This window comes from Andrena cerasifolii, chromosome 14, assembly GCF_050908995.1.
Source record: "Andrena cerasifolii isolate SP2316 chromosome 14, iyAndCera1_principal, whole genome shotgun sequence".
Classification (NCBI taxonomy): domain Eukaryota; kingdom Metazoa; phylum Arthropoda; class Insecta; order Hymenoptera; family Andrenidae; genus Andrena; species Andrena cerasifolii.
In genome coordinates, this window is record NC_135131.1 from 9,828,632 (window position 1) to 9,850,706 (window position 22,075).

The window sequence follows — 22,075 nt, forward strand, 5'->3', positions numbered from 1 at the left end:
CCGCGTGACAGTTCGCGGTGAACCGAGCCAAACGCTCGCCCTCTGATTGCTCGTTAACGGTGACAGGGTTTGTTAGAATCCCGCAAATTGACTGAACGCAGTTTAATTGGCGTGCCGTGTAAGCAGTCGACGCGTCCTTTCCAAATGCAATCGGCAAACCGATCGAGGGCGCGAAGTCAAACGCGGCCGGGATTTACCATAGAGCGGGCCTCACTTTTCGACGGGGGAATCCAATCTCCCTCGAAACGTTTAAGACGATCGATGCTGCGAAGCGCGAGCCGAGGCTTCCCTTCGGATCTATGGCGATTAAGTGGATCAATAGACGCGAGCCTGTAGGAGCCGTATAACCGATCGTCGATGAAGGCGAACTTCCCTCGTTCTTAAGAAACCGAATTGAGGTACCCTCTGTAAGAAGACTATCGAATCGAGCACGACCGTAGGAACGCGAAATTCTCTCGGCGCGAGCGAATAGGATGGATTAAGCTTAAGACTCCGTATCCGCGCCGATATTGCACCCATTTTCAATTTCATCTTTCCAGCGGCGCCGTCCTTTAAATCGTGGAAGACGGTACCAATCCATTAAAATTAGAAACGATTGCTACATCTAGGAACATGGTTACTTAAATCTCTCCCCCGGTCGCAGACACATGCCACCGCATCCGGAAGGAACGCTCGCGATCAGGATCTCATACGACCAATAAATTCAGCGGAGGGAAAAGGTGGATGGGCGAAACGCAAAAATTAGGTTAAACCTCGTGGCCTCCGCCGCATTGATTTTTTTCTCTTCCTCTAGCAACGTTCGCACAGCATTCCTCCTGCATCCAGCTGCGAAGCTTCTTTACGAAGCTGCCCGGCCTCGAGATTCACCGTCGGTGCCGTATCGCCGAGATAACCTTAATATCGCGACTGAATTAGGTGGTGGCCAATGGTCCGCTCCGGGCGCTCGTATTTGTAGCGCGTGTGCCGCCGTAAATCTCGACCGTAAAGATTTTAAAGGAATTAAGCCCGACCCTTTAACAGCATCCCATAACGGCGTTCCTTAGAAAAATGAAACCGCGTTCTTGCTGAGTTTATGGTGGATTGATACCCCCAGGGATTTATCCTCGCGTGGAATTTACGGTTCACGGTTTAATAGAAATTTCAGCGCGGTTCCAAAGCAACAAATCGATTCCGTTGAGCCTCCGATGCCCTGCACGATAGTAATACGTCTAATCGGTATCGAAGAGGGGTTTCAGGGAGAATAACCAGGGATTACAATTTTCGTTTATAATGGTACACGATATGGAGTTAAGAGGCACGCGAGACCTGGCGATTCCTCCGTCTACAGATTTCCTAACAAGTTTCGTTTCATTCCCGTCGGAGTACGTATTCAGCAGGTGTTACGACGGTTAAATGCAGCAGGCTGCCTCTTAAATTAACTTCGCCTTCTGAAACTGTACTTGGACGGATACTCGAACGTCTGGAGGACCTCTCGGAAGCTTATGCAACACGGCTGTTTATTCTCGCCTTTTCTGCCGAAGGCGAACGGTTACGAGCCACTTGTTCCGCAATCTTTTACGCGCTCGCTGCCGCGGATGCGCGATATTTATTCACCGCTGCATCGAGATTTCTGCCGGTCTCCTCGCGGGTCTTCCGGCCGGTCCGGGAGCAAATAATAAATCCGAGGGAAATTGCTCGTTTCAGTTTTCACTTTGCCCCGTTCTGTTCGCGTCGCCGCGAAGAGTAGAGAACCGATTGAGCATGCTTGATAAGCACTCTCGTTAACAAGCTGGTCGCCTTAACGTCTGGTACAGGCGCTGTTACTTACACCCTCGACCCACCCTGCGCCTTTAGTCCACGGATTTTCCCGGCTTTCTAACACTAGCTCTCTCCGTTTATACCCGGAGCTTATCGAGCGAGAGCTTTCGTCGCGCTGGGTATTTCTCGGGGACTCGTTCCCCTTCATCGGAACCGGGCGAGAAATTTCACTCGTTGCCTGTCACCAATTTCGCTGCTTGACTTCTCTGTCTCGGAAACGACATCCAATGGTCATTAAGCAGCTCCGAAGCTCAATCTTCCGTGGATGGAACGGCTCACTTCCGTCCTATTACTCCGAAGACGGCGAGAGCCGGGAATTCGGGGCCGACCTGACCCCGGGCGCGAAAATATCGTCGTCCTTCGTTTTCGAATGGTCTTCACTCGACGCACAGCAGGCGCCAGTTTTCATTTTCCAGCGCGCTAGCGCGAGCATGAAATTAATTAGAGCACTCTCCCTGTGAATTACGATTAATGGCATTCGACGGGACGAAAACAAAGCTCGCGAACAAACGAGAGGCCCGTCACGAGGCCCCCTCGAACGCCATCCACCCTCCATCCCTTTTTGCACCCGTAAACGCGGGCGTTTCAACGTGTGCGAAGGGGGTGGGATTTATCCTGCGCGGCCACGCTCGCGATTATAAAAGGTGGATTCGAAAAAGGTTGCCGTGTGCCGTCGCTCTAATTCGATTTCCGTGTTCGCCGTGGAAAACCCTTACGGAAGCGATGGAGAAGCCGGCCAGGACGCGATAAAATTCTCGATAGCTCGCGACGTGGTCTGCTGTCTTAAATTCTGGCCGGTCGATCACATCGGCTGTTGATAGCGCCAGCCAGCAATAAAGTGACAGAAGACGGGCAATAGTAGCGTATCGTCGATCCTCCACCTTAGAACTGGCGATTTCGACGAGAGCTTTCTCTATGGAATCAGTCGTAAAATATCGACGTGGATGAATCGAAGCAATTCCTGGAATTGGTAGCTGCTAATGAGTACTAGCTTTTAACACAGAGACCCTCTCTCGCTCATTTTAACTGGGGACAATTTACCTTTAACTACTGTGCTTTTTAGAGAACACTTAAATTATAATTTTCCTCAGCGCTCGTCGATTCTCCTACAGGTCGCGACCCCCACGTTCCAGACCTCTACATTGAAATAACTCCCTCCGTCCTCATCCAGTGAACCGTACTCGGCTCTTACCCTAGATAGGCCACTATAAATTCGAGCGACAAACTTTCGAACCTTTCGTTGACTCTGCGCGAATCCCGAGGCTACAGTCGTATCGCAAACAAGCTCCTGGAACTCTCGATCGTAACAACAGCCGAATAACGAAATATTACGTGACTGGACTTTAGGTCTCGGCGTTGTTTCGCTCCGCTGGCGGACCCTTTTCGCGTGGCAGTTGTTCCTAAGGTTCCCATTTCGGCTGTCGGCAATCGTCCAAGACGAACGACGAAACTCCTCCGACCAGGGAAGACAGAGAGAAGCCCCTCCGCAGGGCAGCTTCCCCCTGGAAGCTTCCTGCAGAGGCGCAACGAGCCTCGCCTTGTGTACGGAAGATAACGCGGCCCAAGTTGGACGGGATTCGCGTGGCCACGGTAAAAGGCCCGGCCACTTCTTCCCGTTTTCGTTCTCAGCCGGCTGACTCGTTCGCGTTTTACCGTCGCCAGTTGCTTTCACAACTTTTTACGAGCTCCAGCCGTCCCCGTAACGTTCGCGGCTATCGGCGTACTTTTATCAGGTGCATTCTTTCTCCTGCTATCGGGAGTTAATGCGCGGGATAAGAAGCGCCCACTGTTCCCCGTGATTCCTAAGAATCCTACAAAGATCACTGATAAAAAAAAAATGAAGGATATTGCGCGAAACGAAGCCCTCGCTTTAAGGGCTTCGATGGTAACTGCAACTGGGAAGTCTACTGGAACTCCTCGAGTCTACGTAAAAGGTAAGTTATTCTACGAGAGGCAGACAGAGGAAATCCCCTTGCCCGAACCCCGACCCACGACACCCTTTCTCCGCAATAAGCCTGGGCGAGACTATCGCGCTCGCAGGACGCTTCCAGTTGAGCCCCTTGGTTCCAGCACTGGTGGACTAGCTCAGGTACCTCGGGATCTCCGGTTTCCGTCCGGAGGACATGCTTCGGGGGATAAAACACCCGTGACACAGGCCCCAGAACCTGTGGGATGTTTTCAAGGACACTCATTCATCGACTATGCTCTCCATTTGTCACGTCGATTCGCCCCGATACTCGCGACTCGATCGTGCGAAAATCAATCGCCGCGTGCAATCAATGAAATAGATCGAGCATCGGCACCTTCGGCACGCATCCGCAAAAGTTTGTCGAGGCTTCGATATTTCACGGAGGATTTATGACACGCCGGGTGTTCAGGAAGCCAGCGGAATGCGTTCCATCGACGTTTCAGCGATTGTTCGACACGCTGCTCAGAAAAAGAAACAATCGGCGTGCCTGGAAAGTCGAAGCCGCCAGCAAGCATTCTCGCGACAACAACACCGGCAAACAGTTGCTCGTCAGAAATTCAAGCGAACGCGCCGCGTCATGCTAATGCTCGGAGTTTCGAGTTACTTTAAAACAAAATTCGACGAGTCGCGAGGAGCTGTCACATTTGCGATTCAATCTTCAGAGAGGAACCCGCCTCCTTCGAGCGTGCTACATATTTTCAGACACCATGCACGTTGAACGCACTGAAGATAAAATAAGTCTGGCTGGAATAAGACGATTAACTGAATCACTCTCACTGTCGATGAAAAGCGAAAGGAAGGATTGCAACGTAATTGGAAGGATTGAAACAAGACGAAACCTTCGGTTAGCAGTTCACTTTGACTCACTTTCCTTCGACAAGGACCTCGTTATGCGCCCTTGATCCTAGATAATTGCCTGACATTCATCTCCTTCATGAATTGGAACTTCTGGAGTTGCTCCTTTGATCGATCCTTTGACAGTACTCTCTCTCCCTCCCTCTCTCTCTCTCTCTATCTCTTTCTCTCTCACTCTTGGTGTCTCTCTGCCATCGTTCTCTACGGGAAGAGGTGAAATGCAACAGAGGTAAGCATCGAATCCAGCTCGCCAGGCTCATCTGCTGCGTATCCCTGTGCCGAACATTCGAGTTACCAATGCACGGACTGCGTTCTATTATGCATAAATTGCCCCGAATAGAAAGCTGAAAGGCGACCGGGGGATTCCAATCAGTTCCGACTCCTGCCGCGGCGGATCAGTATTTTCCGAGAGGCGCGTCCTCCGTTTGTGGCCCTTTCTTTGCTGTCCCCTTTGGGCTCGCGCGTGCACGCCGAATCTATCGCGAAATTGGATTTCCTATTGGTCTCGTCGCGATTTCGAATCGCAGATCGCAAGGGTAGGTCGAGGGGGCGCAGGAAGTCGCGAACAAAGGGACGCCTGCGTTCCCTTTTACCTTAGCGGAGTCGATTCCTCTGTCTTCCTCTTCGCGGCGAGGCGGTCACGGTCTGCTGGCGACGCGTGCACGCGAGTTTCTGGTCCAGCTGCCTCGAGAATCGTCCCTCGAGGGCATCGAGACGAATACATCGAATGCACGACCGCAACTCGAGGACAGGGTAGGATTGCTCTTCTTCGTCGTCGCGAATCCCACGCGATATTTCCTGTAAATTTTCCGCTACCCGCGCAGACACCGTTCCACAGGCGCGTATAAATTAGAGAGCACGCTGCGCGAGACTCGTGGAATCTTATGGAGGAAGAAATTCGAGGCTGGCTTCGAGAGATAGTTGCCCACCCGGAGCGTCCTGGCGCGCGGCCAACATTTTGGTTACATCGGGCGAGGGTTTAACTACCCCCATAGAAAGCGACTCCCTCGGAATGCGAGTCACGGGTTTTTCAATGGCGCATGGCGGCTGGGGAAAATATATCGACTGTGGTGCACGGTAGATCCATCGTTTGAAGATGTAATTAGCGGAACGTGATTCAAATTTATTCCTACTCCTTGCAGGTCAATAATTGTAAAATATTTTCCCCTTCCCCTGTAAGCTCGAAATTGGAACGCTCCCGACAGCCGACTACCTATATTTGTTGATAACGCTTCATTGGATTTCAATCGCAATATCTTTCGACGACCATTCGCCTTCCAAAATCTCTCTCTATGCAAATCCAATTGGAACTTATATGGACTGCTACTTACGATAATGGTCGCGATCGAACTATTCAATGCGCTTTGGACTTACCTAGAACAGAAAGAAGCACAGCGAATTAATATGAAAGTATTCGACCACGTCTCTGACAGCGTTGCAGTGAAAAGGGGCAGTTGAACTTCGAAGTATCGAAATTGCCCTTTAAAGATGTCGTTAGGATAATTCGAGTTGCAGTAGCTTTGCGAGCCGTTGGTTCAATTCTGGAAATTATAGCCTGCGCTAGACGCACAATCAGTTTCTGCCAGCAAATGGTCATGGGATCGTATCAACCCTTGTTGACTGCTGCCTGTCGACGCTCCGCGTCGTTTCTAGGTCAGCGTCTTGGTGATAGAGGAGGAGCAACGGGCTCAATGATATTAGCTTCAAATTACGCTAAATTACTTATTTCACTTGAGAGAAGTTCTGTGATACCGCTCCAAATTTCTCCACGAAAATACCCATAACATCTTGACGTCAAATAAAATCAACTTCTTTGACTTTGATGAGGTACTTCTTGTTGCACGTTACGTGCGGGCTAGCAAAAGCCTATAACAATGGGTTGATTTTTTCTGCGGTTCACTAGGTACGTTTAAAAATCACCTGCGCGGTCTGTTGCGCAGAAATTCTGTCATGTATGGCCTCTAAAGAAGTATTTCTCCTTTCCACCTGGTCATACGTTACTCCTTGTTAATTTTAATTTTAGCTTTAGTTTTTATTCAGCTTTGTTTTTATTTTATTTTTTTTGTTTCTATCTTTAGTTTCAGTTGTTGCTTAAGTTTAAGTTTTAGTCTATATGTAATCCTTGTTTTTGAGTTCTTATCAGTGTAAACTAAAAATAATAATAATAATAATAATTACAATTTAAACATATTTCGACGGAAATCAGTTTCTTCGCATAACATCAGATAAATATATCAATACCCAACTTGATTTACATTGGTAGAAATAACCTGCAGCGGTGACTGGAGTCGAGCGCTACCGTTTGCAGTAGAATAGCGCAGCATTGGTCAGCCCTGAAATCAGAAGCTGCAAAACACGCGCGAAAAATTGGTGCATACATCCCAAGGCACAATAAATTGATGCATTCCCAAGTAACTTCTATAAAGATCCATCACGTCTCGCCAAAGTGGCATGGAAATGAATGGATGCATAATTCTCCTGCGACCGCTAATTACAACTGGGTTACACAAGTAATGAGTGTTGCATTCGCCCCACTGCATAAACTTTGAACGTTACCAATCATTTACCACGTCTGTCGCGTAGAAAGTTTCGCAAAAGCACCGTCTAGAGTTTTCGCAACGAGTTGCACCCTGTTTAAAAATAATCACCCGTCTCGCAATATTTCATTCCTGCAAATTCGATTGAGTAGGAGAGCGCTGCAGCTCCGCCCTGATAAGTTTGAGAAACTCGCTGCGAGTTACGCGCACTTTCCCTTCCCGCTCTACAGATGAAACGTTAATTAAATCGTGGACCGGATTTAATTTTTATTTCATCTCGGTGGCTCGATTCACTTGCCGAGAAATTTAACTCGCTTAAGACGCCCGCTCGAAGTTGCCAGCCTGATGGCGCAACTTTCGCGCGTCGCAAATTTTTAAACGGCTGCGCGCACCTTCGCCAGACGGCACGTCTCGTCATAGCGCGCGGTCCGGTCGTTGTATTAATTACAAATGCAATTAGGAAACGCTGCATACCATATTTCGCGCACGTGTCGTGCATTCCGCGAATCTTGGACGTTTAATATTGATCAAAGCATTCTATAAACACACTGCGTGCAGAATGACGGGTATACGAACAATTTAGCAGACGGAGAGATAAGATTTTCCATTATGAAGGCTCCAGCGGTGCTCGGGCACGTTCGAGAGAATGCTTTCAAAGAGACCTGCAAGAGAAAGTGTCCGTCCACCGTAAATTATGCATTGTGCTTCTATCTGTGACGGCGCCGCTGATATGCAAATAGAAATTACACTACTGAACGAAGCAGCTGGATATTAATTTTAATTTTCATTAGGATCTCCATACCCAGTAATTTGAAAATATGATATATCGCGGGCGGTATTCCGGTCGCTTCGATAATATAATTCAAAGTAGAACCACAAAATTCAGTTGCTGGAATTACGTGCACGTTTGCAAGATGCGCGGTCAGATTTGCCGTAATATTTGAATTCGGTGTTCACCTCTGCCCCAGAGCAGCTTCGACTCTCTGAAACATGAGGCTTTTCCTAGTTTCTCTGAAGATCTTCTGATCGCGACAGCAAAAGCAGAACAATTTAACGAATTTGTGCAGATATTATGCTGAAACACGGGCATCATTACGCATTTCTCGAACTCCTTCGTCGGTATACACCCATTTGATTTCAGACTTGTACCTCAGGTTGCTGCAGGCAAAGTATGACGGTACATTTTCCTGAAGGTACTGTAATGGATACGTTGGAATCAAATAACATGAAAAGTTGCAGTTACTTCTTAGCATTCAGAAAACTGTGATCACAGACTTCTTCTTTTATCCACGATTGTGAAGTCCGGGAACTAAAAGCCCCACAGTTATTTTTCTTCGGCCAAAATTAACCGTTATGGACCGTGTTGCATTTCATTATTTTGGGGTCATTTATATCATTTTATCTTCCATCAGTGCTCGACGGGATCCCGTGGAACTTTTGGAAGCTGCAAAATTTATTGCACCAGTCGACTCACCGATTATAAATGTATTTAATCTCTCGCTCACCCTGCCCTCGTTTCCAAACTTTAATTACGTCCACTTCGACTGGATGCACGCTCGATTTTACGAGATTCTTCAGCGAAATGCGTTCGTTCTCTCGACGAGCTCCCGCCTTCTGCCCAGAATCTCCCTACTAAGCGAAATACTTCGTGTCTACAGGAATATCAGCTGTTTTAATTAAGTCGACAGCACTCCAGAGACTTGGAGAGTACTCGAAGGTAACAGACCTATAAGTAATCGCCTGAACGACGTTAAATCTTCTGGCCAGGGAAAAAGTCCCCCGGGGTGACCAAGTGAACGACTGCTCCAGTGAGAAATCTCCTCCTTTTTCTTTCGAACAGGCGGAAGGAACTTCTTCATAACTCCCTCGAAACTTCTCGAGTGGAGCGCGGGATCACCTTTAAACCGTAAACGCGACGAGTATGCGTGAACGAGGAAAACAGGGACACTGCATGGTGCTCGAGGATTAAAGCAAGCGCTGATATTTCGCATAGCTTCTCCGCTGGCATTTCAATTCTAGCCGAGAAAAAAAGCTGTGAATTCGAGCGACACAGATCACAGCCTGGATGCAACTGAATCTGGAATCCATTGTGCCGGAACTAAACGTCGACGCGGCTTTTCGGACGTGCAGTCACAGTTCATAGTTAGCGTACCCTTGCCGAGTTTGATTGCCTCCAACAACGTATCGCGACTTTACCTGATTTATTCGGTCGTATCGGCGACGAGTCGCTCAGAGTTCCAACACAGGGCGTTCAATTATGCAAACAGATGGATTCGCTGTAAAATTTCGCCAAATGCCGCGGCACCAATAGCGCAAGAGAGATCTGTTCGTGGGTGGGTGGCAGTCTGGCTGGCCATAGTCTGCACGCCCTGCGTGGTAAGTCGGTCGAAAGGATAGCCCGCGTTGAAGTCGCTTGATATTTTATTCATAGGCGAACTTATGCCATAAAAGAAATCCCCACGACTGCGTGAACGCCTCCCCCTCGCCTTTGTTTCTCGCGTCCTTTCTTTCCATTAGCTTAGACTTGGAAAATGGCCCGCAAAGAGGCGCGGAGAAGGATAAGCTTGAACGTTCGGGCGACGAGCGACCGAAATTCTTAATGTAGCCGAACGGAACGTTAAAGCCCTGGACCGCGCATCGATGACGAAATCCCTGCGAACCACAATTGAATTATTCGCTGGGAAGAATTCAAGGAAAATCCGTGGAATTTCGAGTTAAACTGGTAATTCGTGCTGGCGATCGTGAAGCGGGGCCAGCGCGTGCCGTGTGTTTGCCCGATCCTTTGACTTTTAAACCGGTACATTCGATGAAATGAGATCTGGTGGATGTTTCCACGGGATCGGAGACTGGGGTGGGCAATCCAGGTCGGAATTCAGAGTACCGCACACGTTTATGCATTTCCCGAGGCTCCTTCCGTTGCGGTAGGTTCTGGCAAATAACGATGAAACTTGAACTAAATGCTGCAAGAATCGCAAGTTAATTTAAGGTGCTGGGATTTCGTTCGATTGCTCGAAACTCAAAAATATATATTGAAGCCTGTTGATCAACTAAGCTTTTTATAAGCCGACCGAAAAAGCGGCTTTACTCAAAGCCCCTCTTCAAACCCTTACAAGGCTTGTCAGAAGTAGAATCACGACGAACGCCGCGGCAACGCACCTGGGCTATTTTTGATCTGCTGCCACTTAACATCTACGTAGAGAAATGAAAATAGAGAAGCGGTGGCTCAGTAGCGGCGCGGAATTAACGTGCACACACACACACATAGATCTAAAAGCAGCTGCATGTGACGCTTGATTGATCGAGAATGTGTCAACTTCACGTTGCAGTACAACGCATTACTGCTTCGGCTCTACGTGAAGTCCTCGTAATAGAATTACAGCAAAAAATCACTAAGCAGCTTGCAAGGATGAATCAGCGTGAATTGCAATGCAGAAATAACATTGGAGAAATGTTCCTAGTTATTTCATTACTCGCTGGGTGTATCTGCAGTGTGTCTGACTATGCATGGGCTTAGACTACTGCTGACGAAGCTCCAGTCATTCTTAATTCCTCCACGGTGCAAGTAATACTGGTGTATAAAGTATTTTAATCCCTCAATGTGTATGCCATCAACGAAACAACGTCCATCCATGGAGGAGTTGATCGGGATGATCAGTTACGTGCTATTATAATAGAATTCCCTCGGCAACGACTAGGATGTTCGAGATTTGATTACCATTTATCACACAGTCTGGGGTTAGCTCTGGACTATGTGGACATAGGCCAGTGGTCTACGCAAATTGCACCGAGTTTCGACTGCGGTTGCACCTGGACGTGCTGCTACTTGGCCGGCCCGCTTTGTTCAATGAAATTTACCGTAATTGTGAGTGGACCTCGGGCTCCACGCTGCTATAACGCGGTGATACTTAATGATTCACGTGCCATCTCACAATTACCTGGCGGAATTCCGCGCGCAATCAAGCTGAAGCTTCCCACCACGGTTCGATTCGCTTTTTGCCATTCCCGCTCTGTCGTAACGTCGTTACGTGCAATTAATGTTTGTCAAGCGGACTCGCCGACATCTCGTTTGCGCTCTTTGTGTAATTATACTGTATAGCGGGCGAAATATGCCACGTTATGCGAGAAGGCAGAGGCCCGGCAATCCCATTTAACAAATGTATTTCCTGAAAGAAGCCGAGTAACGAGGAGCATTTGCTTTGCGCCGGGGTCGTAGTACTTTCGAGGAGGCAGCTGAGTGCGGATTATTCCGCGAATATACCCCGCGCGCGATGTCACATATTTGCATAGGTTTTCAGAAAAAACTTGTGTGCATCTTGCGTCACGGGGGTTGCTTCCAGGCGCCATCCCTCCGTCAGTAATAACCGCGCAAACACAGACCCGGTGTTCAATTAGCAATATTCAAATTTTGTTAAGAGCGAAGGCAGCCGACCTACATAGCTTTTAGTGGCAGCCTCGTTATCACTTGGAAGCTCGCACGTTTCTAGCTGAGTTTGTCGTTTCTGGAGAGGAGAGGGCATATCGTGGCTCGTTCTTCTCGCGACTCTATGTACCTACCTCTTGATTACCAAACCCACCCTCCTCCTGGTTACTCGCCGTTATCTGATTTGCAAATTTATAACGCATCTCTGCCAACTAAATACGTAACCTTACGCCGACGACGAGCTCGCTGATATCGCTGGCTTATTTCAATTACTCCCGGCCGTTTCTAGCATCATTAACTAATAATTAAAGAGGCAAGAAGTCGGGAACTAAGGCGAAGAACTCGGCCCGTGGCACGGGCTAAGTTTCACGGTTTATCGTTAATTTCCCTCGAGGAGAGCACCGTGACCGAAAACTTCTCGATTATTCCCCGTCCCGGCCGCGACTCTGACAGCAGGATGGAAGCCTTACGGGCTCTCGGTTTACCAACGATTTTCGAGGTCGCTTACAGCATCGTTGCCGCGGAGTGACGCCGTGCCCGTCGCGTTAATCGATAATCTTAGAGCTTGAGCCGAAGCATTAAATGAAAATTGCCAGATAACCCAATTAGAGCGCCGCGGAGCGGCACGGAACGTTCCGCGTGCGCCGTATAAATAATTACGGAGCTGTGCCGCCCCCTCGAGCACGGGGCAGGGACGGCCCGAAACCTCCGGGTGAATTTCTGCATCATTAGCTTTCCCATTTCACGCGACATTGTTGCGTTTCACGCAGCGCTAACGATTCGATAATACACGGCACCCTCCCTGCTCGACGCGTGGCGCCACGATTTGTCAAACCTTTCCTGAAAATTGGACGGCCTAGGGGCCGTCGCGTTCCGCGCGCCTCGGCATTCCTCGCGCGCGTTAGCCTCGTGCTTTTAGCTAGCAGTCGCATGCGGCGTTTCTCGCGTCCCGCCATTAGACAACGACCGGCCAGAACCGGGTTCTCCTCTCCGCGGACCTCTAACGTGGCGCAACAGGCTCTCCGCATGCTTGTACGTCGTAATCAACAACAAAGATATACATTCCAGTGGTATAGAATTAAAACGTTGATACCTGCCCAAGCTGTGGCGGAAGTGTGTCAGCATCGAGCTTGGTCGAAAGTGAAACGGCTATGAAAGAGCAAGGCTCGCGTGACGGAACGCATTCTGTCGAAATAAAGTCCTCGGTGCTCGTGAAATATCAAGAACGCCGTTTAAAGTGTCGCGGGGAAAATAATTCCCTCGCGATTGCCTGCACGCGAATCCCTTGTATCCGCAAATTTCTACTTCATGTACGTCCGCATTAAAAATTCGTGGATTTTAGGCAGATTTTATCGATAACGTGGCCGCAAATGTCGGGCCTGTATTGTGGCAGAAGTATCTTTTAAAAAACATCCCTGATTTTTATTTTGCCTGGCTGTATTTAATCCTACAATCTCACTGTCAGTTTGAAAATCTCATCGCGTATCCAGCCGAACTCGCGGGAACTCGGCGGCCGGTTTTCCGCGGGACGATAAATTTCTCTGGGACACGTTTTAATGCTGCGCGCAACAGGGTCGCTCGTAAATCGTAATCAGTTTAATGCGGCTTACATGTTAACTGCGGAAACGGACCGCAAAGTGTAACGACTCGCGCCGTTCTGCATTCGTCGTTCCGCCGAAGGGAGAGGACGTCTCGAAGGACGAAGTAGTACTCGGAGGCGAGCACGTGCAAGACAAGTGGAGCGTAGGGCGAAGAAAGAGGCGAGAGGGTGAGACGCTCCCGTCGATCGATTAGCTGGACTCGACTGCTAGCTGCCTAGAGAAGCTCCAGGAGGTAATTGCGACTCGCCTTGTTCGCTTCGCGACACTTTCCTGCTTCTCCCCTTGAACTTCTCCCCTTTACGGAGAAGCTATCGTTTCATCTTGACTTCGCTAGCCACCTTACGACCGTGTGTGTTATTTTTAACACGAAGTAACGGGCTCTGCAGAAGTCCCTTCGACCGCCTCCACCTCGCGTCTCTGGATCCCACAGGGGACCATGGATCCTCGGCAATTCGAACCTCAGAATTAATCGTACGGCGCATCTTCTCGTGAAAATTCGGATCTTATTAAGACTAGTCTCGCAACACTAGGTAAAATGCACCCGTAATGCACCTTTCATATTCTTTAAGGGTTGCCACAACCACTCCGTCGACTGCGCCACGAGCCCCATCCTTTCATCCCTTTATCTCGTGTACGCAATATCGTTTCACCTCCCACTCTCGCGAGTCGTTGTTAATTACATGGAAGCGTGGCCACGCCGTTATCTCGACCACTTAACCATACCTTAATACCCCATCACCTGGAAATTACCAAATTCCACGTAACAAGCTCTAGGTTCGCGTTCAGCTCTATCGTAATTTCCCTTTTTACGGGGTCTGGATTCCGGCCAAATCGCTTTCTGCCCCTGTCCCAACGTCCCCGGTCCGTGCGCCGCGATTTTCCCTTGGATTCCACCCCTTTCTCTTTCCGGCTTCATCTCGATTTACCCTCGATAGGATACCCGGCCTCCCTATTCAGAATTTCAGAGTTATCCGCCTTTAAATCGACTTTCTCTATCTGCTTGAATTGGATACCTGAACCTACACCTGCCTTCTGCTCCAGAGCTAGCCACCCCGCCGCTCCATTCCGTCCCCCATTTCCTCCCTTGTAGTGCCCCATCATTTCGTTAATTACGCTAGATTCAAATCTGCGTTAACGTTGATCCGCGACTTTGAGTTTTAAGAGCTTGAGAAACCTATTGAAAACAGCGACCACCCGCATTTCGGGACACAGGAGGTACAGTGATACCTAATAGGGCAGGACAACGAGAATTTTTATTGACCGTGGTAGGCGAGAAACTCCAGAAACTGTGCTTTGGCTGGCTTTCAAATTCCCATTTCCACTTTATCCCGTTTAATGAAATTACGAAGAAGTTTTGCAGCTCCTTTTAAAATAATTCCCAAGATGGAGTGCTCGCAAAAAATGGGGGGGGGGGGGAACGAGAGTGTTCCCCGCGTGCAGGGAGTTCACGTATTTGATGCATCACGTGGAAATGTTAACGCCGCGTTCCGGAATATCACTTTGAAGATCACGTAGTCCATATTTTTCCCCAATGTCTGGAGCGGGGAATTTACTGCGGCTGTCCATATCCACCGGCGAAATCTACTTAACCCAATTCGAGGCAATCCGCGGCGATTTATAGTTCCCATTGATTCTAATGGAATCGAAATCCCTATCGTTTCGTGGCCAGCGTCACTCAAATAGCCGCCAGAATGACTTAACACGGCCATGCCAGGTCCGAAATGTCGCTGACGAATTAAAACCCCCGCAGTTCTTGCCTGCACTTTCCCATTTCCATCCGCGTCGCTGGTTCGGCTCGCTATAGACGATTTTTCATTTCCCTGACCATCGCAACGTACACATTTCCGCGTAATATTTTAGCCATACTATTCGCCGTCCGGCGAAAGCGTTTCGGATGCCGAAATAACGAAACGTTAACGTGCCAAAGTCCGCTCGGTTCATCGCGTCGCGCCATGCATCATCGTGACGTATCGGTACGACTTCCCAAATGATTTTTCTCCTGCCAACTAAGTTTCCCTCTTCCTCGCTCCTCGTGTTTACTACGAAGGCACGAAGAACAGAGCTTCGTCCATAGATAGAATATTTCCGCTGAATGCGAGGCTCGCATGGAATGAAGAAATTTCAAGTATGTTTCGCGGGGTTCCCGGGACCGATCGATCAACGATTCCCTTTGGATTCCGCCGAGCTTTGTGCACTTGTAGCCGGCAAGACGTCGTGGAAAATAGTGCATATTACAGTCGCGCGAGTTACAATCAGTCGTCGGACTGACAGTGATCAACGCGAAGCCACTTGACCGTGCCAAGATCAGGGAGCCACTCAGTCACGATGCAATTTGTCAATTTCAAAGCGACGACCGATGATTTCCGCAATAAAAGTTCGGTCGTCGACACTTCCTCTGCTCCGAATCAGTGACGCGAAAACATTGACCCTGTTCGTATCGTAATTGCAACGATGCAGAATTTATTGCAGTTCTTGCACTGGCAACAGTACTACAATGCCAGTCGTTATAAAAGCCCTGCATCTACGTAGTATAATGGATATTAAGTTGCGACCGGTTAAAGGTCAGACGTGCAAAATTTTGCAATTACCGCGGCACAGTCCGGCGATTAACTTAATGAGCCAATTTAGCCATTAAACGTGATTACGCGTTATTTTCAGTCCTACCCGGGAACAAGGTCGTGAACCGAGGAAGAGGCTTTTTATGCTTCGCTTTATGCAGCAACGAGTGTACAATGATCCTGCCTCGCGAAAGAAGCGTTGCATGCATAAAATTACCTGCTTGCAGGCGAGACTTGTTATCGAGCACTGTCGCGGCTAGTTCTCGCGCAGTTTGTTCCCACGATTGACATTTCCTGGCTCAGATGAACCGTGTGTAGTCGTGTAACGCCTTTGAAACCCCTTTCTCCCACACGAGTTTTATCGATTCTATCGTCTTATCGTCGTCCCGACGAGACAGAGCAATTCCTTTCGCGTACACCCGGACCCGATACGAAACAATTTATAGTTGCCCTGCCGTGCTGAAAGTAGTTGGAAAAAGATTTAACGAATGGATTGCTTCGAAACGGTCCGCGAGGCTCGAGGTACCTAGGTGCCTTTCGAATAGAAGCACGCTTTAATATAGTTTCAGAATTTCTGATACACGAATGAGCCTTCCAACACAAAAGAACGATGTCCAATTAAACGGTCTTGGAGTTTCGAGAGATCAAAGCGCATTTTTCCAGCCAGAATATGAAATGAGTTCCTTCTACGTTTATTCTATTTGAAGAAGGAACGGTGTAAGTGTACCGCGGAAATTTGCTGAGGAATTATTTAACGTAGGTGCAAAGGGACTTACATACACTCCGCACATTTACTTGAAGTGCACTTTTCGTGGGTTTCCACAGAAATTGTTGAAGAAGGCAATGGACTGTAACACGATGTTCTACATACGTCGGCAGTGACGTCCTCCGCGAACGGGAAGCCGCAAAAATTCGGTAAGGAAGACAAAGTAAAAGGGGGAAGAACGTTCCTAAGGAAACTCGTAAGGTCACATAATTTATGACTTCTAACGTACGGCGGTGACAGGGAAGAAAAGTTTTCCCATCTTACCCCATTCCCTCCCTCCTCCTCTTCCTCACGGGGACGATACAAATGCCGATCGTAAAAACGATTTTCTCTTCCCTGTGTTTCTTTCATTCCACCCCCGTCGCGGGCTTCCTGCTCGCTAATATTTCTCGGGAATGTTTGCAGCAACGAAGAGTTATTAGATTCTTCCTCCATCTCGACACGCCCAACGCTCGATTCCCTCGAAAACTACACAAGCTCCGCGGAAGAATACAGTTCATTAAGCAGTTCCTTAAACACCTTGTTACGAGAGCAGCTAGAATTCTCAAATAGAAAGTTTCGATACTCTTTTCACTCAAGCCGAGCGCACCCCAGGCTCCTGAGCTTATATGCAATTTTTTTCTGTGTTATCCCTCGTCGCTGCAAATCAGTAAATGGAGAAAGGTTATAACTTATAAGACATAGCCTTTCCATCGTAAATACATTTTACAGCTGCATGAATCGTTGCGAGATTATTCAACATCGTCCACCTTGCACCGGATTTATCGTCCTGCCTCAAATCTCCCGTCCCTTCTGTACCATGAGCCATCATTTTCGCGAAACTGTTCGCCAGCACCGAAAGGTTTTACGACCACTTATCCATCGTTCGGCAGTTCGCAGTTTTAGACTCTACTTTCGATTTACACCCCGGGCGAAGAGTGTTGCTAGGCGCCAGAAGAAATCCGCCGATCTTTCATCCGTCTGTCCCCTTATCAATATCACCCCCTTTCATCCGTGATTTCGTCACGTAACTTGTGCCTCCGCGAGTGTGACTTCTTTTGCATTCGTTAGTCGGAACTGATCTATCAGACACGTTCCGTACGGCTTTTCCATACGTAATGGAGCTTCGCGTGTTTTCTTGCCGCGCGTCGCCTCGAATTTCACCAAGATTATAACGCTACAGTGGCCGTTCGATCGATTTCCAATGGGAGCTTGCAGGCTGATGTAAATTATTCGAGACGATATATAGACCGAAGCTGGTGGCTATTAAACGCTCCAAATCCCACCCTTTTTCTGCTCAGCTCCGAAAAAGGGCAAATTATACACCGCCCGATAGCGTGGCCCTTCTTTTTCTTTCGGAAAATTCGCGCTGCTCCATCGGTAGGAAGCGCCTCAATTTTTGTGGTTACGCGATGGGTTCTCGGTTGATTTCGAACAGAATTTTTTGTGCACCGCTTTGGGAAAGTTTGTAAACGGACAATGGAGAAGTCTAGAATAAATGTTTTAATTTTTCCTCGTGTGCAATGGAAGCTACCCGATATCCACGCAAATCGGTGCAGTTATTATGAAGGCCACGATAAATGCAGTCGTAATTGAAGTAAAGTGATGATTACCCGATTCAAATGAATCCCATTAGATACCACTCGGGATAAAACGGGAAGCAAGGGTTTAAAATGAAAAAGTCCAAAGCTGACGTTGGTTTCCACGGAGTTCGTTAATAGGAGGATCCTCAATTCCCCGAGGAAAAGCCTCTGAATGATACATTCGGTCGTGTCAACAGAAATCAGTGTGTCCTTTAATGGATTTCTTGTAGCCGAGGGGAGTGGATCGTCGAAGCGAATCCTCGTTTCCTCCTTCTCTCTGCAGCGCATCGAAATGATCCAAAAGGTACACTGGCTTTACCAAAGAGCTAGGAAATCTTTCCCTTTGTGTCCAGGACTAGAAAAGGGGACTTGGAGGATCCACCGAGGACCTCAAGCCGTGTTCGATCCCGTGTATGGAAATATACACTTGTAGATTTCGTAAATATTGTAGAAGAGCTTGCGTCATGTTCCGAGTATCAAAGACATTTTCCAGGCTTCGATGGAGCACGGTGTTCCTGGAAGACCTTCGAGTCAGAAATAAAACAGATTCTGGGGCTTTCGTGTCACTCTGACTTGCCCGTAGTTGAAACCGAAATTCCCCTCAATTTTAGCTCGCGCGAATGAGCCGGCTGTATTTAATTTTTCAAGAAGACAGGAAATGCGGAAATACGTACCCAAACACCAGCTGGTAGAATTCAAAATTCTGCGCCAGCGAGCGCACGTCATCCCTGGAAATGCAATTTTACGAAATGCCGGCGATGCACGGCCAATTTTCCGCGATCTCATCTAGTTTGTACAGTGCGGGTTTAAAAGGAAGTCTGAAAGTGCGATAACAATGGTGCAAGTAGATTTTCAACGACTGTTTCAGAAAATGCAGCAAAGTTATTCTTAATTATACATGATAGAATATTTGTAAGCTTCCCTTTAAACTTTCATTCGTGTAACCGGCGAAAGTTTGTGATTATTAAAGAAATAATGGTTGATGGAGGGAAAGGGATGACAAAGCGATTGAAAGTTTAACAAAAATGCCGAAGAACCGGCGGCAGCTCTTTAAACGCCACTCGATTATCGTTCGCGATCGATCGAGGCAATTCAACCGCAAGGAATTGTAACGCCACGCGTTCATGGAGCATAACTTGTTGCACGCTGTTAACAACACGCTCGACGCCGATAAAAGCTGTCGGCCGCGTAAGCTTCAAGTTGAGTTTCCGATAAAGAGTGAGAGGAGGAAGGGAAACGCGACGCGCAAGTAGTGAGATTCGAAATAAACGAGACGGGAAGCGAACGAAGGGACAACCGTGTCCACCTTTTCAGAGATGATCCCCGGCGATCGCAACTCTCTCATTTCCTCGAACTCCACTTCAGATGTGTTTATCTCGAAAAACTTTCATCTTGTGATGCATTACGAGGGATGAAGAAACCGTGGAGGGAAACGCATGAAATTCTCCACGTACCGTTGGATTTTTAATTACTCTCAGGGAGGAGTGTTTAAAACTCCCATGTTTATTGCAAAAGAGCTCGGCACGTGTAACTTCCCTCTTTCCCGCGGCAAAGCGTGCAAAAATGCGCCGGATGAAACAGGGCCAATCAGCGGAACACTTTGTTACGCGATTCAACAGTTTACCGCGTTCCTTTCAGCGAAACAGTAAACGTAAATCCGTGTTTTTTTTCGCCGGGAAACGTTGACTGGCTGCCTCCGCGACAAATTTGAACGATATTTCACGGAGACCCCTATGGAAAAAAAAATCGAAACACCCGGAATGAGGAGGAAACGAGGAAGCGTGGAATCGATAATGGATATTCGTTTGTCATGGCCGAGGAATAGAGAAGATAGTCATACAAGCGACGAAGGTGAAAAAAGCGTAGATAACAGAGGAACGAATTCCTATGAGCCTCTGCGAGGAAAAGCTGCTCGCTTCGTTCCAGTGGCTATTTTGAACGCAAATTTTGAACGGCGTATGTGGCGCGATTCTGAAAGGCAGTGTTTGTCTGCGTGTACGTGTGCCTACGAGACGCTGACGTGCGATTTGAGGGTGGTTAGGGCCACTTGTAGGACATTATCGAATGGGAGCGAGACCCTTCGGTGTAATAATAATTGATTTCGACGTGCTGTGATATAGCCACTTGTAATACTGTTCCAGTAAATACGCTTCCACTCTTTCCCGCAGTTCGGTTCGATAACCCGGCGACATACAGGTGGCAGCGACGCGTCGAGCAATGGTTTCATAATGAAGAAGAGTTTTGTTCTCGCGCGTGACGGATACGCGACCAGATGGAAACCGAGGGAGGTAAATCGTGGTTAAATCAGCAAGGAAATTCAGTCACGGTTCACGGTGAATAGCGGCTTAACTAGGGATGACACTGTACTCGGTTTGTCCCTCTACCCCGCTGCTCTAATTAAAGTCGATTAACTATGAAACGCACAGTTGCGCTGCGTGAAACTGAAAACTGGCAATCAACGCCCGTTTACGTGGCACGCCGGCCCGTATGCGCCTACGTACATACGCGGTTCGTTCGAAGTTGCCGAGATGAAGGATCTCGGCGCTATCAAGATCATCCGCGAAAATTTATTTCCCCCCCGGCTGCGAGAGTCGGTGTTGCACGAATTAATCAGATTACGCCAGCCCGTGCAGCGTTGCTCCGTGGGCACCGTCCGTTTGTGCACGCCACAGTGCCGATAGTTCTTTTCTGTTGACGGCGTGTAATTTTTTTTAGCCCTGTTACAAATATAGCTCGCTCCACGAGCGGATCGATAGCCGTGACACCGCTCGCGGAGGCTCCTCTAGGTCCAGAATAATAGATGCAGACAGTCCATCTGCGGGCCAGAACGAGCAAAAGTGCAAACATTCGTTTGGACCGTGGCGGTTCGGGATTCGGTAGAATTTACGAGGCGCTAGCTGGGACGGCGGACAATAAAATCGAAAGAGATAAAGGGGAGCGAATGCGGCAATGCATTAAGCCTTTCTCACTTGAGACGCGTATCGATTCGAATCCGCCCGCCCGAGCACGAAGTGGATCAGCGCATACACGCGAGTCTGTATGCACGGGAACGCGTCTATTCGAATCTCTTTGATCCAGCTGGCGCTATTGAGTTAGCGCAGCTGGCTTTCGATTGGCCTCCCTTCAAAGCTCGGAAGATCTCACTTTCGGGGATCGCGTGTCGCGATGCCTCTGCTTCGTTGCATCCCTCTGTGCCCGGGCGCTGCGCCCTACCGCACCGTCCTTCGCCCGCGCTTCCGCATATCCTTTGACCAGTTCGACGGAACGAAAACGTTGTACCTGCTGGTGTATCGCTCGGCCGTCCGCCGTTCTTTGGAATAAAGTTACACCACAAGTCGTAAATTACACAATTCGCCTCGTGGCCCTTGATTGACTGCTCTTGAAAGCAAGCCGCGCTTCAGGGAACAACCGCGCTGGGGATCGCCACAGGTTTCGAATTCACACACGAGTTTGGGTCGAGGACAGGTGCTCGATACTGCAGCTAATCTGAGTGCACCTAGCATCATCCGCTTTTCACCGTGCTCACCGTTCGGAGACCCGTTCATCTGTCCACCAATTTGCACGGTGTCATACACTCTAGCACTCTCTGACGTAACAAAGCGCGCGGAAAACTTACAAGATTCTAATTGAACAACGCCGCCAGCGATGAGGGTCCTCTGAATGTGCAGGAATAAGTTTCGTAATTAAAAAAGAGGGCCTTGGGACTCGAACCCACGATCTTCGAGTGCTCTTTCTGGTCCCATAAAATGCTATGCGTTTATAATGCGCTCACCATCGGTAAACGTCTGCCAAAGACACACAGACTTTGCCGATGCTATAAGGCGTGCCTAAGCGCGGAGCTCGAGCAGAATGTCGAGCAACACGCGGAGAAACATAACTTGCATAACATCGGCCAATTTCATGCTGCTACCCGGGAGCGTGAGTAGGTTTCTGTGTTCCTCGGTTTCATCTTTCCGCTGCCACCTCTCTCCAACCTGGATTTCAGCTCCGCCTGGCTCACTGTTATGGGG

General features: G+C 48.6%; 2 protein-coding genes across 4 annotated transcripts in view; one reads left to right on the forward strand and one right to left on the reverse strand.

Moving 5' to 3' along the window:
- LOC143376367 (tRNA N(3)-cytidine methyltransferase METTL6) overlaps positions 1–22,075 on the forward strand; it is a 239,151-nt gene that overhangs the window by 151,419 nt on the left and 65,657 nt on the right. The gene's annotated exons all lie outside the window — the stretch shown is intronic.
- Positions 1–22,075, reverse strand: part of Dop2r (dopamine D2-like receptor) — a 113,586-nt gene that overhangs the window by 50,695 nt on the left and 40,816 nt on the right. The gene's annotated exons all lie outside the window — the stretch shown is intronic.